Genomic DNA, 12,285 nt, shown 5'->3' with positions numbered 1-12,285 from the left:
CTGCATGAAAAAAAGTGTAGTGCCATTCTTTTTAAATGTGCAAGAAAATGCACTTTTTTTGCAAGCTTGTGCAATTGCATAATGATAACTGTGGCAGGCATGGGAAATGGAAGCTATGCACACTGCAATCTTACAGGGGACAATACATGTCTTGTGGTGTGTGCTGTCTATACACGTGGAGAGCGGTAGCGCAGCGGTAAGCAGCACACTGCGCTACGAACCACGGCGACGCTGGGTCGATTCCCGCTTACGGCCAACACCAGTGACGATTATCTGAACTTGTCCTGGGCCTCCCTTTGGTCGACTCAGCTTCAAATGATTACCTGGTATGGTGCGGTGTGTAAGCATTGCTACTGGGGAGAAGAAGGCGGCCGGGCGTGGTGCTGGCCACCCACCCCCCGCGTGTACCGTACTGGCCTTCACAGACACTCGCTAACGGCACTTGTCCCTACAGTCTGTTTAAGGCTATATGGGTGGGGGATCTTTTTCTTTGCTTTCTTATTCGAACGTCCAGGCAAGTCCACTGCACCGCAATGCTGTGATTCACGGACAGCTGCATTGGTGCTCGTCGTCTTACCTACGAATCTGCATTGAAGAGATGAAGCACAGCTGGGTCTGCTTTAAAGAAGTAGTTTAGACAGGTTATTGAATTTCCACACACACCTTGATGGGCTGTTCCTCAGAAATACAGACGTACAGGCCTTGTGTACATTTTCTCCAATGCCGCAACACCAACGTGTTTTTATTTTGAGATATTCTCTCTGCGAGAATGAACGAGCGTGCCGTCTCGGTGACGCGTGCACGCACTTAACGTGATGTGCCAGTTGTCTTACGGGCGCTTTTGAAATAACACTGCCATGGAAATGAGAAGCCAAGAGGCTCTGCCGGATTGCGACGAGCATGTTCGAGTGACTGCTTTAAACGCTCGCGTAAAAAATCTCGCGTCGCGAGTTAAAATGCGGGGCGTTCAAAACGGGCGGGAAAAACTGAGAGTGGACGTCGATCCCTCCGGATGCCTCTGGCCCCGCGGAACTACCGCCCGTCACCGCCACGTCGTTGCTCGAGCATACTTTGTTGTTTACCGTTCATTATGGAGGGGGGAGGGGGGTGTGCTAATCGTGGGCAGCTTCAGTGTAAAGTTACACCAGTAAAACAAATGTGTGGGCAATGTCGCAAATATTTATTTATATGAACCGGCACTTTGCACCGTACGTAGCCAACCGTGCTAATCACGTGCTTAATCAGGAATCAAACCAGGGACATTGTTAATATTTTTCCAGTTGTTTCTGATCAGGCATAAACTCTCACGTTATCACGCAGTGTGTTGGTTGGTGTTTAGTTTTGACAGCCTGTGTACATATTTAGTCTTCAGTTTGAATACACTTAATTGAACTGGAAATGGAAAGACGTTCAACAAAGAATTTCACGGCTCACTGTTGTGATGCAGGCACAGTGGAGAGCCACAGTCCAAACGGAGCCAACTCGTGTCTCCACTGCCCTCGTTTCACATCGAATTCCCAGCATTTTCCAATCGCAGATAGGAAGCCAAATAAGACGCGTGGGCGATCGTGGGTCACACCTTGGCCGGCCGGTTGCCTCCATCCTGTTCCGTTCGTCTTTTGCGCACGCGCTGGTCAAATTAGCTACAGGAAAGTCGAGGCGTACCCACTGTGCATCCCACAAGAATTCAATCTACAAGCACAGGTTTTGCTGCCTTCACCAAGTCGCCCATTCTATAGACGCCATCCTTTTATTTTTATGACAGCATTTGGCGGGGGGCGTTTGGTTGGTCAGGGGTCAAGCGTTACGGGCGGGGAGAAGGGGTCTGGGTTAAGGGGTCACGCCCGGTGGTATGGAGGTGTGCTTTCTGGTTTATTGAACCAGGGAATAATCACCACCCATCGACCCTGTCGTGACAGCAGCTCTGGCTGAAGAGCTGTGATTGATAGATGAGCCATTGGGCCTCGCTTTATCCGGCTCCCCCCCCCCCCCCCCCCCTGTAATAGACCCATTAGCTGGGACAGTGGTTTGGTCCGTTGCCTGTTGCTGTTGGATGTGTGCGTGTTGTGTGGGGCATTACATCATTCTCACGAATCCAGCCTGTGATGTTTTGAAACCTCTCATGGCGAACGCGAGCATAGGAGAATGAATAGCCAAACCCGATCATGCCATCGCGATGTGCTTTGCCAGGCGATATAAAGATCTTAAGAGGAGGTGCTGGGAATGTTTAAAGGTCACGGTGCCACAGGGACGGGCTCAGGTTATTGCAGGCTTGTTTCCCCAACTTGAAACGGTGTGCTCTGTGTTGTAGAGCCCGTGGGCCCAGCGCACGAGGGGTCTGTGCCAAGGTGCCCCCCCCCTCTCCCCCACGTCAGCCACTCCGCTGGACGCTGGTGTTAATGAGCCTCCTCTACTTGGCAGGGAATGGTAGTGCACACGATAAACTAATTTTAAACTAAAACTATAAACTATTTATATTTTACCATGTAAGGCCCCACCTGAGCTACATAGCTCTTTTTTAGAAGCGAACCTGGCCAGCACAAGTGACAGCTCAACGAAGTGGCTTATCGCGTGGAAATGCACTAGCAGCCGAATACTCTTTAGACTGCGTGACGTTGATTGTAAACGTGGAGGGAGAAACCAGATGAGCCTGTGTGTATTTGGGCCACTGACAACCCCCCCCCCCCACCACCGTTATGCTCCACCCAAAGCCCCGAGTGAGTCAGGGCTCCTCACCCTCACGTGGTGCCTCTGAGGCACATTTCGGATTTAATTCATCACGGTTACAAGGCATATAAATATACAATCGCGTATCATACCCACGAGCGTCGAAATAGATTTTGTCATTGGTTAACTTGACGCCAACGATATCCACAGTGTGAACAAAAATTGTCCTATGTATTGCACCTCCCGGGAACAACACCCTTTATGAATCGGAGTGCTGAATTGCGACCTCGTGTGCATCATGCTAATCTCTCGCATGAACATAGCCACTTCCGTGCCCTCGTCGAGGAGGCCGCTCTCCTATCTTACAGTTGCATGCTAATTTCTCACATTCACTTTTATCTGGCAACAAAACAGCTGTGTTAAGTTGTTAAAACACCAAACTGAAACCTTTTACAAGGAATCATGTCTGCATTAACAACAATACTTGTAGTCAGAATGAAAACAAACAACATACTCCGAATATATATGCATTGCCTTTGAAACTGATTGGTCCACACCAGAGACAGCTTTCTTTTGAGCCTCGTCTCAAACGGTGTTAGACCAGAGACCAGAGGACGACAAAAGGCATACAACACAAAGACAATGCCACTACCAGAGTAATGAGAGCTCGGGGTGAGCATCTACGTCATGGGACCTCCTTTGCCAGTACCAAAATTAAACTATTTAAAAGACAATGCATTATTTTGTTTGCATTTTGACCATACGTACTGTGGTTAATGCAGACATGATTCAGGTTTCAGTTTGGTGTTTTAACAACTTAACACCTGTTTTGTTGCCAGATAAAAGGGGAAAAACCTATTCACATATTTTGGTCCTGGCAAAGGAGGTCCCATGATCCTGCATACAAGGCGAGGTATTTAACATCTCATCACCGTGGTGTAGAATTACATCAATCTCTGCCGATTTGTCTTCACCAAATGCAGACGTGACTAACGCGGAGACACGTGCTCGCCCTCTGCATCATCGCCCCCATCGAGAGCGTCGTTCCGTTAAGCGCAGGCGGCACCGGGCGTGGCACGGAACCGAATCGTTTTTATTCGCTGGTGCCAGGGACCCCACGTTCGCGTGGTCCCCTTCCTTCGGTCATCAAGATCATCCGTTGTTTCCTACGGCCACCAACTGCAGCGGGAATTCGTGATCGACGGCGAAAGGGAGAACACTCGTCCTCCCACCCTTCCAGTTTGAAGGAAGCCGTGATCTCGGTTAACGATCGTAATTTTGAGGGTTTCATCTTTGGTTTCTTCCGCAGGGAGATACTACTTTTGCCCACGGTGGAAAAGCGAAGTGAGAGCCGCCATTGATATTGTTATTATCAGCTTTCTATTGCGCTTAGATCTTTTTTATATTTGCGAGTAGTTTTATTTTTACGTACAGCGCTTTGAGATACTTCAATATGAAAGGGGCTTTATTAAGCAAAGGTTTAAAAATAAAAATAGCCTCGGAATCTCTTTAATCAAATGTCTCCCTTAATGGAGTGGCTTGTCAGCTTGTTTTAAGGTTAATTGAAAACAATGTTAATATTGACGTTTAACTTAAATAGGTTTTTGCTTGTTATAGGCGAACGTTTGATCGCATGCCGTGCAGCCGTAATGTAAACCGTCTTAGAAAAGTAATGTTAATATAAGCAAACTTCACACTGCCTCCATTACACAAATGATTTGACGAGACCGCGTTGGCAGTGATGCACAAGCAAGGCAACTTTAACACCCAACTCGTCACATTTGTCAATAGCATTGCATTAAAAGATACATTTGATTTAAACAAGCATTTACTTTACAATTGATATGTTTCGGTTATATGGACTATGTTTCCATTCTCTGTTACTGTAATGCAGCTGTAAGGCCAGCAGAGGGTGCACACTCGCTCACAAACTGCCCCCTGCACCTTGATTGTAACATAAAACAGTGTTAAAAAACCATTACATTATAATGTAATTCTTATTTCATTTGCATTGGTCAGAACATTATTCAGACGCGGAGTTTGAATGCCTTCTGTGACGGCATGCACGTTGTGTTTGGGAATGTCGGTTGACGTTGGCCTCACAACAACAGCAGCGGCTTTTGGCTGCTCGCCATCCAACAAAGACGGTCACCGCGCGCTTTCAGATGCGCTTCTGCGGCCGTCTGGAACGCTCTTCCTTCCGATATTAGGAAGCCACTGGAGGCTGCGCACTTTGAAGTCGTGTAGATGGAAAACCAATTACTTTAGAACTGATTTTTGTTTAGTTTGTTATCCTTCCCCCACGCACCTCCGATAAGCGTTGTTGGCTACGTATGGTGCAAAGGAAGTTCAACATACAGCCAAGAACCAGAAATCCCACCACACCTAAGTTGTGCGTTGTCGAGTCACTTACACTCGTGAGTGATCTGTCCGGTGCCTATCTTTCCCATTCCTGCTGAAGAGCAGGGCATTGCCAGATCAGTCGTGAATTGCCACTGTCTGGTATTGTGAAATAATAATTAGTCTCCTGATTGAGGCTTTCAAAGCTGCTTTAATCTCAACTAAACTACTAAAATTTTATTTTACCAGGCAAGGCCCACTGAGCTATGTAGCTCTTTCAGAACCGATCTGGTTATCACAAATGATAGCCAAACGAAGTGGCTTATCACGTGTGAATCTATAGCAGTCAAATACTCTTAACGCATGTTTCTAAATGTGGAGGCAAAAACTGGAGGACCCGGAGAATAATCCACATGACCACGGGGAGAACACCATAACACACATATACAGGCTCGAGTGGCTGCGCAGATTCTAACCCAGAATCCCCAATGGTATTGGTTGCACGCCATATGAGTCGGGCATAGAACTAAATATTACTTTTAGATTTAAAGCGTTCGTGACTGCAGGGATTCATATTCTTGGTTCTTTCGGTAAAGCCACGTAGAATGGAAATAATAAAACATGAAAAAAATAAAACAATAAATTTCTCATGATGTTTCGATTGCAACACAAGCAATCATCAGGTGTGAAAATCACAGCAAGAAAATTTGTGGTTTTCACACCTGATGATGATTACTTGTGTTGTAATCAAATCGTCGTGATAATTTTATTGTTTTATTTTTATTATTAAAATTTTTCCCTTCTACGTGACTTTTCCGTGGCATGCAAGTACCTACCAGTCAACACAACAGGTCATTAGGGTGGCTTGGAAAACAACCGAAAGGGTTATTATTAATGTAGATATTTTAAAATAGCAGGACTTACCAACGTTCTCTTGATTCTCGAACGGTAGGTTACGTCCACTGGCCCAGTCTCGGTGAAGAGTGGGGAATGCATCGGTGTTGATAGAGACGCCACACAAACGATGGATGTCAGCCAAGGTCCCCTTGGTGCCGTACCAACCGGTAACACCATAACACAACAAGCTTGTGGGTGCCACGGTAGCAAAATGTCGGCTGCCTCGCCTGGTATACAGGAGGTCGTGGGTTCGATCCGGACCCTGATGCCTGCTGTATATTTAGAGATTGCATGTCTTTTACTTTGTGGTTGTGTGGATTTTTCTTCGGGTCCTCCGGTTTACCCTCCACATTTAGAATCATGCGTTTAGAGTATTTGGCTATTAAACATATTGCCACATGATAAGCCACTTTATTGGGCTATAATTTGTGATAGCCAGGTGACTTCTGCAAAAAGAGCTGTATGTCTCAGTGGGCCTTAACTGGCAAAATAATAAATAGTTGAATCGTTAAGTTTTTCGTTCTTGTCATCACTTCCGTTATCCCACCACTTCACTTCAAGTCCAACATCGCTCGTATCAATGCCACCTTTACCATCGCATCGGCGCAAGATCCCGTCTCCTGTCTGTATGTTTGTATGTTGAACTTCTTTCGCACCGTACGTAGCCAACCGTGCGAATCGGAGGTGCGTGGGGAAGGACAGCAACATTTTTAAGAAGTGAGTTTATGTAACGTGGAGACGTTACACCAGTGTCTCTCACGCCTGTTTCGTTTGCGTGTTTGTTTCACGTATGTAGGGTCGTGATTCTCAACCCAAGCCCTCATTCCGTCGGACACATGACAATGGTGTTACTTGCTGTCCGTAGCTAAATTGATACTTTGCTGTGTGGTGTGTGTGTGTCCAGATAACAATCATAATGATAAACTATATGTGTTATGTAACAAGTGGGTCTCTCAAATTAATAAAAAACAGGGAGGCAGAAATTAACATGAAGGCTATGCCAGACTGTGGGAGCAGTAGAAGAGAGAGAGAAACTTCCCTCCCTTGTACAGTACTATGTTGAACTTTTTTCGCACCATACATAGCCAACCGTTGAAAGTGTACAGTAGGTAGCGTTTATTAAATCTCCAATTTCGTTTCATTTGAGGTCAATGCTAAAGAGGGGAAAAGAAACCCCTTAATTCATAATCCAGGTTTTTTTGGGGTTAGATCGCGTAACTTTTTGGATGATATTGGTTGCGAAAGCCGACGTGTTAATCCCAAAACCCCTTGATGTTCGCAGACAACGCCGGAGCTGTAATTTGTTTGGCCCGGGGTGGCAGAAATGCCGGCGTTTTGTGGCGATGAAGATAACGGGTTAAACGTGGCTGTGACGGGATGGCGTGTTCTGGCTCGTGGATTTGTTACCGTCAGCTCTTTAGATTCCTGTGCTGCACGAGGGATCCCGGCGGCGCAAGGTCATTGGGAATATGCAGAAATCTCGTAAAATAAACCCGCCAATACAGCAATGCCAATCAGCCCTAATGGCAATTTTGTAGTTGATGAAAACCCATTCCCCCCCCCCGCTTTGTAGCTATCCCATATGTTTTGGGGTTGTACGCCGTGAGTAGTTTGGCGCAAGGTGGTCGCGACGTTTCGCTGCAACCGCGTGCCGGGGAGAATTTATTTAGAAGCTCGATTCACTTCCCCGGAGCGAGGCGTCGTGACCGTGCTTTTACCCCGCCGTTCCTGATTGCCTTAATTGCCTGCTATTTAAAGCATTGCTTTGTTACTTGAAAGGGCACGGGCATCTGAATAATATATGTTTACAAGTGTTGAGAGCGGCGCTGTAGGTAGAAAACCGGAATGCTGTGCAGGTGTGAACGTTCGTATGGCCTGGTTCAGCAGCAGCAGCAGCAGCCTTCAACAGCTGACATTGTGGAGTTGTCAGATTGTAAGACAGCTACACGAGACAGCAGCTGTATGGAGCGGAGAGCAATGGTAGGATTCACCGGAGCTGATATTTGCACCAAGATTGATATTTGGCTTCCCCTTGTCGTGATGTGTTTTGAACGTTTGTGTTCACGAGAGTAACACGTGACACTGGGCAAACCAATTAAAGGCCATAAAAAATGTGGCACTTCAAGGAATTGGGCAAATGTGTAACCATTCATCTCTTCGTGGTTCAACAAATTGTCATGATTTAGGGTCACAATTCAATTCACTGGACACATTTTTTGGTTTGCCCTGTCCTTTTGAATGTACTGCTTCTAGTGACTGCAGGCGTGATGTGATGAACCCATTACATACAACATCTACAAAAGTGGATGGTTCTCGTGCGCATGGTTTGATGCACTCACCATGACGCATTTGCAAAAATAAAATCTCCCTAATTTATTGAACCGATGCACCATTTCATTTCTGATGGAAATGCTGCTTTAACTAAACGATGTTATTTGAGCCCCGTTAGATTCCCCATTTGTCTGTCTCTCTCAATCAGCTCGGCGGTGCGCATGGCGAAGGGCTCTGCTGCTCTACGTGAATATTTATTACAATCCACCAAAACCCTCGGCCCATCTCGTCGGGGGTTACTTTCTTAAAAAATAGCCGCTATCCTCAAATCCACGATCCGCAAACTCAAATCCAAATGGACACGTTGGCGGTACACTCGGTGCAGCATAGCGCACCGGTCCTCAACAAACAGGAGAAGAATCCAAGTTTGAACTGGCGTTCGTCTTCCGACTGCTTCGACATCACGAGAAGTGATTTTTGACGCACCATCACCACCCCCGCAAGATTTTTTTGACCGGGTTTGCGAATCGCGGGAAAGTAAATAACTTTTGCGAATTTTTTTGGTTTTTATAATTATCTCCGCACTAGTGGTGAACCGCCAATACGTTTATGTTCCCCTACTTCAACCTAACACGATAAACTGTGATTAATATTCTCAATAGCGTTAAATGTAACTTGTACAGTAAATGTATAGAATGGGGAAAAAAGTAATGTAGTTTACAGTACTATACATTCTCCGTGAAAGTAAACCTAAAAATAAAGATGAGGTTTTTGACATGTACAGTAAATGTGCAGTTTAACATGAAGCAAACTAAATTAACTTACTTGTGCTTCCTGTAAATGACGACGATGATGATGGCGTGCAGATTCTTCCACAGCAGCATCATCGCGAGCAGAGTGCGGTTGTTAGACACCAGCACTTATTGACGATGGGTACTGTCCAGGAGCATTGCGCTCAACCGTGACATTGTGTGGCCCTCAAGTTTGTTCCCTTTAGTTCATTGAATGTCCTTTGACCGGAGTGGCACCGCAAGCCACCGCATGGACGTTCACGTGGTAAGTGAGTACATCTGTTTGTGGTGAATACCCATGCAATACTGCAATGAACGTCAGAAACAATGGTTCATTATCGCTGCATATTGCTGTTGATGGATATAAATAGTATTTAAGATTTAAGATTTGTTTGAAGTAAATAGAATCGTGTGTTTCACAAGGCAAATTTGTATTTAAGGCAATGGTGGGGGGGGGGGGGGTCGTTGTGTGGGTGGGGTGGGGAGTGGTGGTGCAGCGGTTAGCGCGCTGCACTACGATACTGGCGACCCGAGTTTGATTCCCGCTCGCGGCCAACACAAGTGACGAGTATCTGAATCGGTTCTGGACCTCTCCTAGGTCGACTCGGCCTCAAATGAGTACCTGGTGTGGTGTGTATACATCACCGCTAGGGAGACAAAGGCGGCCGAGCGTGGTGCTGGCCACCCAACCCCTCGTGTGCCGTGCTGCCCTTCATAGGTGATCGCTAACAGCACTTGCCCCAACCGTCTGTTGAGGCTATACGGGGGATCTTTGTCATTGGGGTGGGGAGAATGTGAATAACGAGAACTTTAACAATCACACCATCGTCTGGCAGTGTGCGGACGCTGTCATCTGAAACGATTCCTCTCCTGCGATTTTTATTTAATTTCCCAGCCTATGACACATATTTGCTAACTCGAGCAGAGTAGCACTCACACCCCTCTCTCTCTCCCCCTTCCCTCCCACTGGAGCCCCGCAGTTTGGATTGAGTGCTCTCGCCAATAACATCTGACTGCTGATCAGACGCATTTTAAAACCAGTCCAGAGTTTCCTTCCTTTATCAATGTCCACTTGATGAATTCATGTTCTTCTGGAAGCCAACAAGGCCGATGGACGTAAACATTTCTTCATTTCACTTATAGTCGAACCACATGAAGGAGTTTCGTCCCGTACGCACTGTTAGCGAGCGGTCGGTCAAGCATCACGTAACTGCTTCCCGTTGCTCTAACGTCGTGGCGAGTGAACCTGTTGGGGTGGGGGGCGGCCCGTGTAGTTTGCGTGCCGGTCCTGTACACAAAGAGACGGTGGTGCTTTAGGCTGAGCCGTGTCACCGTTCGTTGAGAATTCCCATCGACTCGAAACACACGTTCGCCGACCAAAACTAAAGGGAAAGTAACTTTGATAGGTGCCGTTGAAAGTTTGTTTTGCTCGCCCATGGGCTGTACCAACTGCTCTGTTTTAGTTTTGTTAACGAAGGCTTCAAATGTGGAGAGGCCCGGTGCCTCTTGCACACCACCAGGCACCGTTTCGTGGCGGGAGGGCAGCAGAGCCCATACCGCATTCGTGTCACTCGCCAAACCCTGAGTGACGTGAATCACCAATTCCGTGCTTTTTTTTCTTTCACATGTGAATGAAAGTTTGTGACACTTTTAGGTCAAGAGGTGCTGATTTATGGGAAACTTCCTTGTGTGTTATATGATCCTGTGTCGGAGATCAACATGACTCTGCACAGTGCAAACGCGGCCACCAGAGGGTAACCTATCTTTGTCCCGACCGTGATGCATTCATAGTACGTACATGCCGAGCGTTGTCACAGTGGTAGTACGAGAGGCACTTTGGGAACCACACGGTTGTGTATACCATGCCGTGTGTGTATATATATGCGTTGTGTGCTCTTTGTATGGTTACGTGAGCTGTCCGCAGACTTGTTTGGTGCCGCGCTCGCACAAAGGGCATTTCACATGTACGTATGTTGCCTGCACAGTAAACTCAGTTGCTAACGCAGAGCGGGGACTTATTTTGAATTTGCAAAAAAAGAGACTGGATTTGTGCTCGGTCTCATTTCCCACGTCAGTGCCACCGTCCATACGACTCCTTTATAATCTTCCTTAAAACACAGCGCCGTGGTAAGATACTTAAAGTGCGATTACAATAATTAATGTGGATATCAGTTTCTATTTACATGTTTTGATTAATTCAAAGCCCTGTTTTTTTGCGTTCAGCGAGGCTTCTTTAGGCTTTTAACTTTTTGGTGGAAGATTGCTGAGTATTTCTCCAGCGGATGAGTTTATTGGGTTATTTGATAGATAGTCTAAGACAGAGTTGCTCTAAAAAGGACAGCTCTTGAATTTGGGATTCTCAGGGTTCTGAATTTCGAGACTCTGAGCCGCAGACGTGTTGAGTGAGTCTTGGCGTCATGGTGCGTACCCTCCAGCCATGCAATGGTTTGCCATGATTCAGCATTTTGATCATGATTCAATCTCGTTTTGATGATTCCCGTTTGTATTGTTTTTCTTTTTTTGTGTCTTATTCGTACAGTCTTTATGCTTCATTCACGTAAATGTAACGGCATATAATCATGGTAATTTAATAAGGTAAGCCCTCTCAATAATTTTTATTTTAAGTTGGTTCGATGGGATTAATGAGGGGTTTTAGCTTATTGAGAGGAATCCAGAGTGCCTGTAGAAAAGCCATTCAAGCGAGGAGATGACACTCAAAGCTCCAGTGATAGATTCAGTCCAGACACACCACATACATACAATCGTTGTGTGGTTTGAGCCCATTGCTTTCCTGTCGTTTTCTCGCAGCCCCTTGCCCTCCCGATACTAACCAGGGTGTGAACCCGCCGTAATTTCCGAGGTCCGTTGTGATTGGACATATTTATTCCGGGTGATTTTGGCGCAGGGGAATACGTTTACGACACATGTAAAATAAAACCGCGGGTGCTTATTCACGCGATTGGATTCACCCCTGAAGTCGTCAGCCACAAGAATATATTAGAGTCGATGCATTGTCCAGATTCTTAACGGTTCACTATAAATACCTGCGCTGCGAGACCAGACCTAAGCCATGAATGTGATTCGTACAGTGCGCAGTTAATTTACCAAGTCTGGAGGCTCTGATATTCGTGACGCCATGCAGTATAATGTGATACAATGTGGGATCTAGCAGCGACACAATACCAAGTGGCTGCTCGCTGAATGGGCCGGCCCCTCTTCAGCTTGCTGTTTAACCTCAATAATGTGTCATTTGCAAAATAATTACCGTGCCGGCACCATAAATAACTTTTCTATGAAATATTTTTGATGACACCTTTTA

The 12,285-nt window shown here is 46.2% G+C and overlaps 1 protein-coding gene across 2 annotated transcripts in view; it reads left to right on the top strand.

Annotated features, from left to right (window-relative positions):
* Positions 1-12,285, top strand: part of LOC133345642 (serine/threonine-protein phosphatase 2A 55 kDa regulatory subunit B alpha isoform) — a 218,024-nt gene that overhangs the window by 97,132 nt on the left and 108,607 nt on the right. The gene's annotated exons all lie outside the window — the stretch shown is intronic.

Source organism: Lethenteron reissneri, chromosome 22 (assembly GCF_015708825.2).
Source record: "Lethenteron reissneri isolate LAM-NWPU_2019-01 chromosome 22, ASM1570882v1, whole genome shotgun sequence".
Taxonomy (NCBI): domain Eukaryota; kingdom Metazoa; phylum Chordata; class Hyperoartia; order Petromyzontiformes; family Petromyzontidae; genus Lethenteron; species Lethenteron reissneri.
The sequence above is the reverse complement of the archived record's forward strand: the minus strand, read 5'-3'. Positions and strand labels throughout refer to the sequence as shown.